Here is a 13516-nt window from a genome sequence, read left to right as displayed (position 1 = left end):
GGCAGCTCTCAAGCAAAGTCAGATTTCGCATGGCATGCTTAATGCCGTTTGAGTGCATTGTCGTGAAACACAGCTTTGTGAGCATGGCACACAAATGAATGCTCCACAGGTTTGTTTCACATGACGCCAACTCCATATTCAGAAAACTTTTCAGCGCCAAAGCCCTTTTCAGATAGCCCTAAATATAAAGGCTGTAAAAGCAACTGTTGTTGTAAGAGCTAATTCCAACTAGCAACACAGCATGGTGCTGAATTGCATATTCAAGAAGAATCAGCCTAGTGGTTCTTGTGGGAAAACAACTCCATTTGGCTCACTGACTTCACACACCATCAGGCTGACAGGCAGCTCTCAAGCAAAGTCAGATTTCGCACGGTAAGCTTAATGCCGTTCGTGTGCATTTTCCTGAAATGCAGCTTGGTGAGCATCCCACACAAACGAAGGCTCCACAGGCGGGTTTCCCATGCCACCAACTCCACATTCAGAAACCACTTCAGCGCCAAAGCCCTTTTCAGCTAGCCCTAAATACAAAGGCTCTAGAGGCAAATGTTGCTGTGAGAGCTAACTCCAGGAAACAACGCTGTGTGTTGCTGAATTGCATATTGAAGAAGCATCAGCCGAGTGGTTCTTGTGCGAGAACAACTTCATTTGGCTCACTGACTTCTCACACCATCAGGCTGACAGGCAGCTCTCAAGCAAACTGTGTTTTCACACTCTGTGCTTAATGACGTTTGAGTGCATTGTCGTGAAATGAAGCTTGGTGAGCTTCACACAAACGAAGGCTCCACAGGCGGGTTTCACATGCCACCAACTCCACAGTCAGAAGCCACTTCAGCGCCAAAGCCCTTTTCAGCTAGTCGTAAATATATAGTCTCTAGACACAAATGTTGTAATAACAGCTAATTACATCAAGCAACACTGCATGTTGCTGAATTGCATATTGAAGAAGAATCAGCCGAGTGGTTCTTGTGTGACAACAACTGCATTTGGCTCACTGACTTCATACATCATCAGGCTGACAGCCAGCTCTCAAGTAAATTAAAATTTGGCAAAGCATGCTTAATGCCATTTTAGTGCTTTGTCCTGAAATGCAGCTTGGTGAGCATACCACAGAAAGGAAGGCTCCACAGGCGGGTTTCACATGCCATCAACTCCACATTCAGAAACCACTTCACCGCCAAAGCCATTTTCAGCTAGCCCTAAATACAAAGGCTCTAGAAGCAAATGTTGCTGTAAGAGCTAATTCAATCAAGCCACACTGAATGTTGCTGAACTGCATATTGAAGAAGAATCAGCCGAGTGGTTCTTGTGGCAGAACAACTTCATTTGGCTCACTGACTTCAAACATCAGCAGGCTGACTTTCAGCTCTCAAGCAAACTACCTGTTCACACACTATGCTTAATGCCGTTTGAGTGTTTTGTCGTGAAATGTAGCATGGTGAGCATCCCACACAAACGAAGTCTCAGCAGGCGGTTTTCACATGCCACCAACTCCACATTCAGAAACCGCTTCAGCGCAAAGCCATTTTCAGCTAGCCCAAAAAACAAAGGCTGTAAAAGCAACTGTTGTTGTCACAGCTAATTCCATCAACCAACACTGCATGTTGCAGAACTGCATATTGAAGAAGATTCAGCCGAGTGGTTCTTGTGCGAGAACAACTCCATTTGGCTCACTGACTTCACACACCATCAGGCTGACAGGCAGCTCTGAAACAAAGTCAGATACCGCACAGCATGCTAAATGCCCTTTGAGTGCATTGTCCTGAAATGCAGCTTGGTGAGCATCCCACACAAATGAAGGCTCCACAGGAGGGTTTCACATGCCACCAACTCCACATTCAGAAACCACTTTAGCGAAAAAGCCCTTTTCAGCTAGTCGTAAATATATAGGCTCTAGACAAAAATGTTGTAATAACAGCTAATTCCATCAAGCAACACTGCATGTTGCTGAATTGCATATTGAAGAAGAATCAGCCGAGTGGTTCTTGTGTGAGAACAACTGCATTTGGCTCACTGACTTCACACACCATCAGGCTGACAGGCAGCTCTCAAGCAAACTCAGATTTCAAACAGTATGCTTACTGCCGTTGAGAGTATTGTCGTGAAATGCAGCTTGGTGAGCATCCCACACAAACGAAGGCTCCAAAGGCAGGTTTCTCATGCCACCAACTCCACATTCAGAACGCACTTCAGCGCCAAAGCCCTTTTCAGCTAGCCCTAAATACAAAGGCTCTAGATGCAAATGTTGCTGTGAGAGCTAATTCCGTCAAGCAACACTGCATGTTGCTTAATTGCATATTGAAGAAGAATCAGCTGAGTGGTTCTCATGGGAGTACAACTCCATTTGGCTCACTGACTTCACACACCATCAGGCTGACAGGCAGCTCTCAAGCAAAGTCAGATTTCGCACGGTAAGCTTAATGCCGTTCGTGTGCATTTTCCTGAAATGCAGCTTGGTGAGCATCCCACACAAACGAAGGCTCCACAGGCGGGTTTCCCATGCCACCAACTCCACATTCAGAAACCACTTCAGCGCCAAAGCCCTTTTCAGCTAGCCCTAAATACAAAGGCTCTAGAGGCAAATGTTGCTGTGAGAGCTAACTCCAGGAAACAACGCTGTGTGTTGCTGAATTGCATATTGAAGAAGCATCAGCCGAGTGGTTCTTGTGCGAGAACAACTTCATTTGGCTCACTGACTTCTCACACCATCAGGCTGACAGGCAGCTCTCAAGCAAACTGTGTTTTCACACTCTGTGCTTAATGACGTTTGAGTGCATTGTCGTGAAATGAAGCTTGGTGAGCTTCACACAAACGAAGGCTCCACAGGCGGGTTTCACATGCCACCAACTCCACAGTCAGAAGCCACTTCAGCGCCAAAGCCCTTTTCAGCTAGTCGTAAATATATAGTCTCTAGACACAAATGTTGTAATAACAGCTAATTACATCAAGCAACACTGCATGTTGCTGAATTGCATATTGAAGAAGAATCAGCCGAGTGGTTCTCGTGTGACAACAACTGTATTTGGCTCACTGACTTCATACATCATCAGGCTGACAGCCAGGTCTCAAGTAAATTAAAATTTGGCAAAGCATGCTTAATGCCATTTTAGTGCTTTGTCCTGAAATGCAGCTTGGTGAGCATACCACAGAAAGGAAGGCTCCACAGGCGGGTTTCACATGCCATCAACTCCACATTCAGAAACCACTTCACCGCCAAAGCCATTTTCAGCTAGCCCTAAATACAAAGGCTCTAGAAGCAAATGTTGCTGTAAGAGCTAATTCAATCAAGCCACACTGAATGTTGCTGAACTGCATATTGAAGAAGAATCAGCCGAGTGGTTCTTGTGGCAGAACAACTCCATTTGGCTCACTGACTTCAAACATCATCAGGCTGACTTTCAGCTCTCAAGCAAACTACCTGTTCACACACTATGCTTAATGCCGTTTGAGTGTTTTGTCGTGAAATGTAGCATGGTGAGCATCCCACAGAAGCGAAGGCTCCACAGGCGGTTTTCACATGCCACCAACTCCACATTCAGAAACCGCTTCAGCGCAAAGCCATTTTCAGCTAGCCCAAAAAACAAAGGCTGTAAAAGCAACTGTTGTTGTCACAGCTAATTCCATCAACCAACACTGCATGTTGCAGAACTGCATATTGAAGAAGATTCAGCCGAGTGGTTCTTGTGCGAGAACAACTCCATTTGGCTCACTGACTTCACACACCATCAGGCTGACAGGCAGCTCTGAAACAAAGTCAGATACCGCACAGCATGCTAAATGCCCTTTGAGTGCATTGTCCTGAAATGCAGCTTGGTGAGCATCCCACACAAATGAAGGCTCCACAGGAGGGTTTCACATGCCACCAACTCCACATTCAGAAACCACTTTAGCGAAAAAGCCCTTTTCAGCTAGTCGTAAATATAGGCTCTAGACAAAAATGTTGTAATAACAGCTAATTCCATCAAGCAACACTGCATGTTGCTGAATTGCATATTGAAGAAGAATCAGCCGAGTGGTTCTTGTGTGAGAACAACTGCATTTGGCTCACTGACTTCACACACCATCAGGCTGACAGGCAGCTCTCAAGCAAACTCAGATTTCAAACAGTATGCTTACTGCCGTTGAGAGTATTGTCGTGAAATGCAGCTTGGTGAGCATCCCACACAAACGAAGGCTCCAAAGGCAGGTTTCTCATGCCACCAACTCCACATTCAGAACGCACTTCAGCGCCAAAGCCCTTTTCAGCTAGCCCTAAATACAAAGGCTCTAGATGCAAATGTTGCTGTGAGAGCTAATTCCGTCAAGCAACACTGCATGTTGCTTAATTGCATATTGAAGAAGAATCAGCTGAGTGGTTCTCATGGGAGTACAACTCCATTTGGCTCACTGACTTCACACACCATCAGGCTGACAGGCAGCTCTCAAGCAAACTACGTATTCACATAGTATGCTTAATGCCGTTTGAGTGCATGTGCTGAAATGCAGGTTGGTGAGCATCCCACACAAACAAAGGCTCCACATGCAGGTTTCTCATGCCACCAACTCCACATTCAGAAACCACCTCAGCGCAAAGCCGTTTTCAGCTAGCCCTAAATACAAAGGCTTTAGACGCAAATGTTGCTGTGAGAGCTAATTCCATCAAGCAACACTATATGTTGCTGAATTGCATATTGAAGAAGAATCAGCCGGGTGGTTCTTGTGCGAGAACAACTACATTTGGCTCACTGACTTCACACACCATCAGGCTGACAGGCAGCTCTCAAGCAAACTACGTGCTCACATACTATGCTTAATACAGTTTGAGTGAATTGTCGTGAAATGCATCTTGTGAGCATCCCACACAAACGAAGGCTCCTCAGGCTTATTTCCCATGCCACCAACTCCACATTCAGAAACCACTTCTGCGCCAAACCCTTTTCAGCTAGCCGTAAATACAAAGGCTCCAGACGCAAATGTTGTTATAAGATGTAATTGCATCAACCAACACTGCATGTTGCTGAATTGCATATTAAAGAAGAATCAGCCGAGTGGATCTTGTGTGAGAACAACTGCATTTGGCTCATGGACTTCACACACCATCAGGGTGACAGGCAGCTCTCAAGCAAACTACGTGTTCACATATTATGCTTATTGCCATTTGAGCGCATGTGCTGAAATGCAGCATGGTGAGCAACCCACACAAACGAAGGCTCTACAGGCGAGTTTCCCATGCCACCAACTCCACATTCAGAAACCACTTCAGCGCCAAAGCCCATTCCAGCTAGCCCTAAATAAAAAGGCTGTAGACGCAAATGTTGCTGTAAGAGCTAATTCCATGAAGCAACACTGCATGTTGCTGAATTGCATATTGAAGAAGAATCAGCCGAGTGGTTCTTGTGCAAGGACAACTCCATTTATCTCACTGACTTCACACACCATCAGGCTAACAGGCAGCTCTCAAGCAAACTCAAATTTTGCAAAGCATGCTTAATGCCATTTTAGTGCTTTGTCCTGAAATGCAGCTTGGTGAGCATCCCACACAAACGAAGGCTGCACAACCGGGTTTCACATGCCACCAACTCCACATTCAGAAACCATTTCAGCGCCAAAGCCCTTTTCAGCTAGCCATAAATACAAAGGTTGTAGACGCAAATGTTGCTGTAAGGTCTAATTCCATCAAGCAACACTGCATGTTGCTGAATTGCATATTGAAGAAGAATCGGCCCTGTGGTTCTTGTGGCAGAACAACTCCATTTGGCTCACTGACTTCACACACCATCAGGCTCACCAGCAGCTCTCAAGCAAACTCAGATTTTGCACAGTATCCTTAATGCCGTTTGAGTGCATTGTCCTGAAATGCAGCTTGGTGAGCATCCCACAGAAATGAAGGATCCACAGGCGGGTTTCACATTCCACCAACTCCACATTCAGAAGCCACTTCAGCGCCAAAGCCGTTTTCAGCTAGCCCTAAATACAAAGTCTCTAGACGCAAATGTTGCTGTTATAGCCAATTCCATCAAGCATCACTGCATGTTGCTGAATTGCATATTAAAGAAGAATCAGCCGAGTTTTCTTGTGGCAGAACAACTCCCTTTGGCTCACTGACTTCACACCATCAGGCTGACAGGCAGCTCTCAAGCAAACTCAGATTTCCCAAACTATGCTTAATGTCGTTTGAGTGCATTGTCCTGAATAGTAGCTTGCTGAGCATCCAACACATACAAAGCCTCGACAGGCGGGTTTCTCATGCCACCAACTCCACATTCAGTATCAACTTCAGCGCCTAAGCCTTTTTCAGCTAGCCTGAAATACAAAGGCTCTAGACGCAAGTGTTGCTGTAAGAGCTAATGCCATCAAGCAACACTGCAAGTTGCTGACTTGCATATTGAAGAAGAATCAGCCGAGTTGTTCTTGAGCGAGAACAACTCCATTTGGCTCACTGACTTCACACCATCAGGCTGACAGACAACTCTCAAGCAAACTACGTGTTCACACAGTATGCTTTGTTTCGTTTGAGTGCATTGTCCTGAAATGTAGCTTAGTGAGCATCCCACACAAACGACATCTCCACAGTCATGTTCCACATGCCACCAAATCCACATTGAGAAACCACTTCAGCGCCTTAGCCGTTTTCAGCTAGCCCTAAATACAAAGCCTCTAGACGCAAATGTTGCTGTAAGAGCTAATTCCAACAAGCAATACTGCATGCTGCTGAATTGCATATTAAAGAAGAATTGGCCGAGTGGTTCTTGTGGCAGAACAACTCAATTTGGCTCACGGACTTCAAACACCATCAGGCTGACAGAGAGCTCTCAAGCAAACTACATGTTCACACACTATGCTTAATGCCGTTTGAGTGCATTGTCCTGAAATGCAGCTTGTTGAGCACCCTACACAAACAAAGGCTCCACAGGAGGGTTTCTCATGCCACCAACTCCACATTCAGAAACCACTTCAGCGCCATAGCCGTTTTCAGCTTGCCCTCAAAACAAAGGCTCCTGACGCAAATGTTGCTGTAAGAATTAATAACATCAAGCAACACTGAATGTTGCTGAATTGCATATTGAAGAAGATTCAGCCGAGTTTTCTTGTGGGAGAATCACTCCATTTGGCTCACTGACATCACACACCATCATTCTGACAGGCAGCTCTCAAGCAAATTCAGATTTTGCACAGAATGGTTAATGTTCTTTGAGTGCATTGTCCTGAAATGCAGCTTGGTGAGCATCCCTAACAAACGAGAGCTCCACAGGCAGCTTTTTCATGCCACCAACTCCACATTCAGAAAGCACTTCAGCGCCAAAGCCCTTTTCAGCTAGCCCTAAATACAAAGGCTCTAGATGCAGATGTTGGTGTAAGAGCTAATTCCATCAAGCAACACTGCATGTTGCTGAATTGCATATTGAAGAAGAATCAGCCGAGTGGTTCTTGTGCGAGAACAACTCCATTTGGCTCACTGACTTCACACACCATCAGGCTGACAGGCAGCTCTCAAGAAAACTTAGATTTCGCACACTATGCTTAATGCCGTTTGAGTGCATTGTCCTGAAATGCAGCTTGGTGAGCATCCCACACAAACAAAGGCTCTACAGACGGGATTCATATGCCACCAACTCAACTTTCAGAATCCACTTCAGCGCTTATGCCGTTTTCATCTACCCTTAAATACAAAGGCTCTAGACGCAAATGTTGCTGTAAGAGCTAATTCCATCAAGCAACACTGCAAGCTGCAGAATTGCATATTGAAGAAGAATCAGCCGAGTGGTTCTCGTGGGAAAACAACTCCATTTGGCTCACTAACTTAACACACCATCAGGCTAACTGGCAGCTCCTAAACACTGTCAGATTTCCCACAGTATGCTTAGTGCCTTTTGAGTGCACTGTTCTGAAATGCAGCTTGGTGAGCATGCCCCACAAACGAAGGCACTACAGGCAGGTTTCACATGCCACCAACTTCACATTCAGAAACCTCGTCAGCAACAAAGCTGTTTTCAGCTAGCCCGAAATACAAAGGCTCTAGATGCAAATGTTGCTGTAAGTGCTAATTCCATCAAGCAACACTGCATGTTGCTGAATTGCATATTGAAGAAGAATCAGGACAGTGGTTCTTGTGCGAGAACAACTCCATTTGGCGCACTGACTTCACACACCATCAGGTTGACACGCAGCTCTCAAGCAAACTGCGTGTTGATACACTTTGCTTAATGCCGTTTGAGTGCATTGTCCTGAAATGCAGCTTGGTGAGCATTCCACACAAACGAAGGCTCCACAGGCGGATTTCACATGCCACCAACTTCACATTCAGAAACCACTTCAGCACCAAAGCCGTTTAGAGATATCCCTAAATACAAAGGCTATAAACGCAAATGTTGCTGTAAGATCTAAGTCCATCAAGCAACACTGCATGTTGCTGAATCGCAAATTGAAGAAGAATCGGCCCTGTGGTTCTTATGGCAGAACAACTCCATTTGGCTCAATGATTTCACACATCATCAGGCAGACAGGCAGCTCTCAAAAAACTACGTGTTCACACACTATGCTTAACGCCGTTTGAGTGCATTGTCCTGAAATGCAGCTCTTTGAGCATCCCACAGAAACGAAGGCTCCACAGGCGGGTTTCACATGCCACCAACTCCACATTCAGAAACCACTTCAGCGCCTAAGCCATTTTCACCTAGCCCTAAATACAAAGGCTCTAGATGCAAATATTGCTGTGAGAACTAATTCCATCAAGCAACACTGCATGTTGCTGACTTGCATATTGAAGAAGAATCAGCAGAGTGGTTCTTGTGGCAGATCAACTCCATTTGCCTCACTAATTTCACACACCATCAGGCTGACAGGCAGCTCTCAAGGAAACTACATGTTCACACACTATGCTTCATGCCGTTTGAGTACACTGTCCTGAAATGCAGCTTAGTGAGCATCCCACACAAACGAAGGCTGCACAACCGGGTTTCACATGCCACCAACTTCACTTTCAGAAACCACTTCAGCACCAAAGCCGTTTTCTGCTGGCCCTAAATACAAAGGCTCTTGACGCAAATGTTGCTGTAAGAGCTAATTCCATCAAGCAACACTTCATGTTGCTGAATTGCATATTGAAGAAGAATCGGCCCTGTGGTTCTTGTGGGAGAACAACTCCATTTGGCTCACTGACTTCACACACCATCAGGCTGACAGGCAGCTCTCAAGCAAACTCAGATTTTGCACAGTATCCTTAATGCCATTTGAGTGCATTGTCCTGAAATGCAGCTTGGTGAGCATCCCACACCTAAGAAGGCTCCACATTCAGATTTCATGTTGGCAGCGCCCAGGTCGCCAGGTACCCCAAGCCGAGTGGAGGGACTAATGTTACAACACAGACAACACAGCACGCAGTACACAGAATGCAGATCGATGACAGATTGCTCTCTATTGCAATTCCAGGATTTCTTTTATACTCTCCCTTCCTCCTCCCAGTGTTTAACCAGTCCTCAATAGGCCACCCTAAATCCTCAAGTTCCTCCCAGTAGTGGCCACCCTAAATCCCTTTAGTTTCTCCCAGTGTTTATCCAATCCTCTAGTGGCCACCCTAATTCCCGTGAGTTCCTCCCAGTGTTTATCCAATTCCTTGACAGATAACTTGACAAATAGGAAGCAGGAACTTGCGGTTAAGCCAGTGGCTAGATGTATCAGGCCAAAATTGCTCATCCTGTTTCCCTCTGAGAAACAAGCTAAGCTGTCTAGTTAATCCTTGGGAGACCGGGGCCTGCATGTCCCCCTGTTTTTGTTTTTTTAATGGACGCCTGTCTTAGGTTGTCCAGCAGTCAGTTGACGCCTTACCCATCATGGGGAGCCCCACCTGTGGAATCCCTGTCTTAGGTTGGTCATCAGCGCTGCCAGATCTTACCCGTCTCTGGCCTCCCATCACACCTTGTTCAACCAAACTTTTTCCACAGCTTAAGCCATCATGGTTTGTCAAATAATGACCTGCTCCCACGCTTGTTGCCTGCATAGGCGGCAAAGAAGAGTAAACTGTACTGCAATCATGGCTATGACCATCGGCCCCATGGCCAATATTCCGCTTTGTTCCTAAAACATCCATGCTGCCAGTTAAATGCCATTTCACAGGGGTAACACATATATGATGGTAAATTGGGGAGTAACTGGAGATCTGCATCATACTGAGTTGGAGAAGTCTCTCAGGAACCCATCTAGGTGTTTCTTCATCCTGGGGAAAAACACAAACGGAGTCTCGCCCCCATGTTAGTACTAGATCTGGTCCCCACCATTTATTTGTGGCCAGATCTTTCATTTTACTTGGCCTTTATTCTCATTAGCAGGGTGAAGCCAATGGCGCTCTGCAGGAGCTACATCATTAGTGACAGTTAAAAAATTTAACACATAGATTGCAAATGCCAGTAAGGAATGGGGTGAGCTGCAATGCTCAGCCACATCCCCTTTCTTTATTTTTTCTAGATAAACTTTAAGGGTGCGGTTGGCACGTTCAACAATGGCTTGACCCTGAAGATTATAAGAGATGCCTGTTTTATGAGTTATATTAAAATCTTGGCAGAACTTCTCAAAACCCTGGCTAACATAGGCCTGTCCATTATCGGTCTTAATTTGTTTGGGGACCTCTGTATAGGCAAAGGCCTGTAAACAATGGGAGCACAAAAGACAGACCAATCATCAATATTATTCTGCATCCATACCACCTGTTGGGAATCATAGGGGATGGGTCCAATTAATACCTTAACTTTGGAGCAAACTAGAAAATTTTTGCCTCTTTTTGATAGTAGCACTGGTCTGACTTCTATAGGGCTAGTAACACAGCTCTTATGGTTCCAGAATTCCTCTACATGTCCAGATTTACCTATCCATTACCTTTGTAAGTGTTTCAAGAGTTGCGTTGCTGAGCCTTTTAAAAAGTAATTAGCTCATCACCTACGTCATGAGCCACATCCTTATGTGGCTACATCAGTTGCTCATGATCCCAGTGAAGTATAAAAGAGGATGTAAGCCACGGAAGATTTCACAGAAGAAACAGAGATGTCGGAAACTTCATGATCATCAAACTTGAACCACTGCTGTCTTGCTGCATTTTTACAGTAGGCAGTGTAGTGGCCTCCATCCAGTCCGCCGTAGTGATTTGAAACAGAAAACAAGTTATATTTCTTCAAGTTGTTCTTTGGGCCAATGACATACTGTGACAAGTCAAGATTTTCTAATGGGAAGTCCACAGATGTCTGTAATTTTTGCTTCCGCCTGCCATCATAGGAAAAACGTTTCAAATGCACCAACAGCACAGGTGGCAGTTTCCAGATTTCTATCTTTTTTGAGGAGTCATGGCGAGCACTGCAATGACTGCAATAGAATCTGTTGTTATCTGTAAGTTTCTCTTCTTTGGAAAATAATCTAAGGCAATCCTGAAGCGTACATTTACTTGTGGATGCTAGTGGTAGAGACAAATACATGAAGGCCTCAAAATTCCTGGACTTTTTGTGACAGGTGAGGCAATGTACTGTGGATTTGAACTGATCCTGAAAAAGTGCGACAATAATAGATTCATTGAGCTGCTTGTGCTTTTGCCAAGTGTATTCTGCAGCCTTAAAGTCATCGAGATGATCATTATTTTCTTCTTTATGTCTCTTCCGATTATCAGCTTTCTTTAGATCTTCATGGAGACCATCCATGAGGAACAGGAGCAGTTCCTGGAAATCTTGCTGGCTGTACCCTGCGAACTGATCGTTAATTTTCCCAATGGTGATTTTAAAGACTTTTGAACTGATATATCTATACTGCCCCATCGACAGAGCTTTCATGATTATTCCAAATTCTTCAGCCACTTCACCTTTATGCCCCAATAAATTTGACTGGTTAATATCATCCTGGTAACAGTTTTGGTTGAAGTAGTCCGCCAAATGCGGAACATTACACAGGCACTGCAGTATTGAGTTCATGTAACAAGTGTTTCCTAGATTACAGAGTCCTGTGAGAGCTGGTCCAGAGCCTCCAAACACAGGATTGAGGTTGCGAATCTGAGAAGCAGAAAGTCTCGAGATCTCAGCTTTAGGATAGGATGTCGACTTATTTTCCCGATTAACTGTTGGAGTCATTGTTGGCTTCCTAATCTCTTCTTCTTGGATGACCTGGGTTATATCTGGGGAGGAGTAGGAGCGCTTCAGTTTGGACGGTTCCCTATCCCATTCAGCAGGAATCTGTGGCCTGGCTTTATGAATTGCAGGGGTGGAAGGAGGTGCAGATGAAGGAGCTATTTCCGGTGGGTATGAACAGTGTTGGTGGGTGAATGATAACGAAAGGGTCCAGTGATTGGGTCAAGAAACTTGGCCCAGTCGGAAGGCAGTCCTAGCACAATCCTCCCCATTTCTTCACTTCTTGCTCTTGTCAAATGTTCTAGTTGAGCCTTGCCTGAACTTGAATCTCCGGTCACTGATGCAGGGGGCAAGTCTCCCATGGACTTTTTCTGCACTTCAGGTGTTCTGCATCTTTTCCCCCTATCACAGACTGGTTGGGAGTCACCTTGAAGATGTCTGCCCAAACCTTTTAAAGGAAACTATCCCTGTCTATTAAGCATATTTGGCACAGGCTGAGAGGTCAATACAACATTCATGGCACTCAACAAATCTCATCCCCACAGATTGATAGGAATATGTGGTAAGACATACGGCTGGAAAACTACTGAATGCCCCTCTTGATCCTTCCACCTTAACAACGTGGCACTTTTCTGTGGCTGAGAAGTTCCTATCCCTTGGAGAATGGTTGGGGTGGCCTCTAATGGCCAGGAACTTGGTCACTGTGCCTGGGATATAACTGTACTCGCAGCCCCGGTATCAAGTAAACCTGTGAATTTTCTCCCTTCTATCTCGAACTGTAAGGTGGTTCGGGTTTGCATGTCGGAGACCCAACATGCCAAGGTGCCAGAATCTCCAAATCCTCCTTGTCTACCTCTCTTAAGAATGGGGTTGTCAGTTGGAACCTTTGGGATCAAGATCAGCTGGGCAAATCTAGATCCTGGTGGAATGATTATAGTGCCTTTGGCTGATTCTGCCATGACTTCTATTTCTGCGGGGGTATCCTCACCTATCACTCCAGGGAGTACTCTCATTCCATGCATAGTAGCACTTCTTCTTCCTAGGATCAGGCCCAAGGTATTCCTAGGCAAGGGGCCCCTGACTCCTGTTTTTATCCGTTGGGGCACCAGGAGCGGGATCAATACCTCTCCAGAGGTGGCACAGAGGTCTAGTCCTGCGCTACCTGGTGTTGCTCTGAGGAGGGTTGAAATGTCGGTGTTCCTTGCCATGGGAGAGGGACTCTGGAAGGAGTCTGTGCTGTTCCAGAGGTTACAGGTGTCTGCTTTGCTCCGTACACCTGAGGTTGGGGACCAGGAGCGGGCCCCTGACCCCGTTTCCCAATAGGGGATTGCCTTGGGCATCATATCTGGACCTGCAATCACTGCTCCAATGATAGCCTTTATGGCATCTTGGACAAAGATCTGGGGCCTGCAAGGATTGCGCGGGTGATCTTCCTTGTGGCA

General features: G+C 45.6%; 1 pseudogene; it reads right to left on the bottom strand.

Annotated features, from left to right (window-relative positions):
- Positions 1 to 10925: 10925 nt before the first annotated feature.
- On the bottom strand, positions 10926 to 12522 carry LOC131479261 (ubiquitin carboxyl-terminal hydrolase 8-like; annotated as a pseudogene).
- Between the last annotated feature and the right edge of the window lie 994 nt (positions 12523 to 13516).

Source organism: Ochotona princeps, unplaced genomic scaffold, assembly GCF_030435755.1.
Source record: "Ochotona princeps isolate mOchPri1 unplaced genomic scaffold, mOchPri1.hap1 HAP1_SCAFFOLD_274, whole genome shotgun sequence".
Lineage (NCBI taxonomy): Eukaryota > Metazoa > Chordata > Mammalia > Lagomorpha > Ochotonidae > Ochotona > Ochotona princeps.
This window is presented reverse-complemented; position numbering and strand designations above follow the sequence as displayed.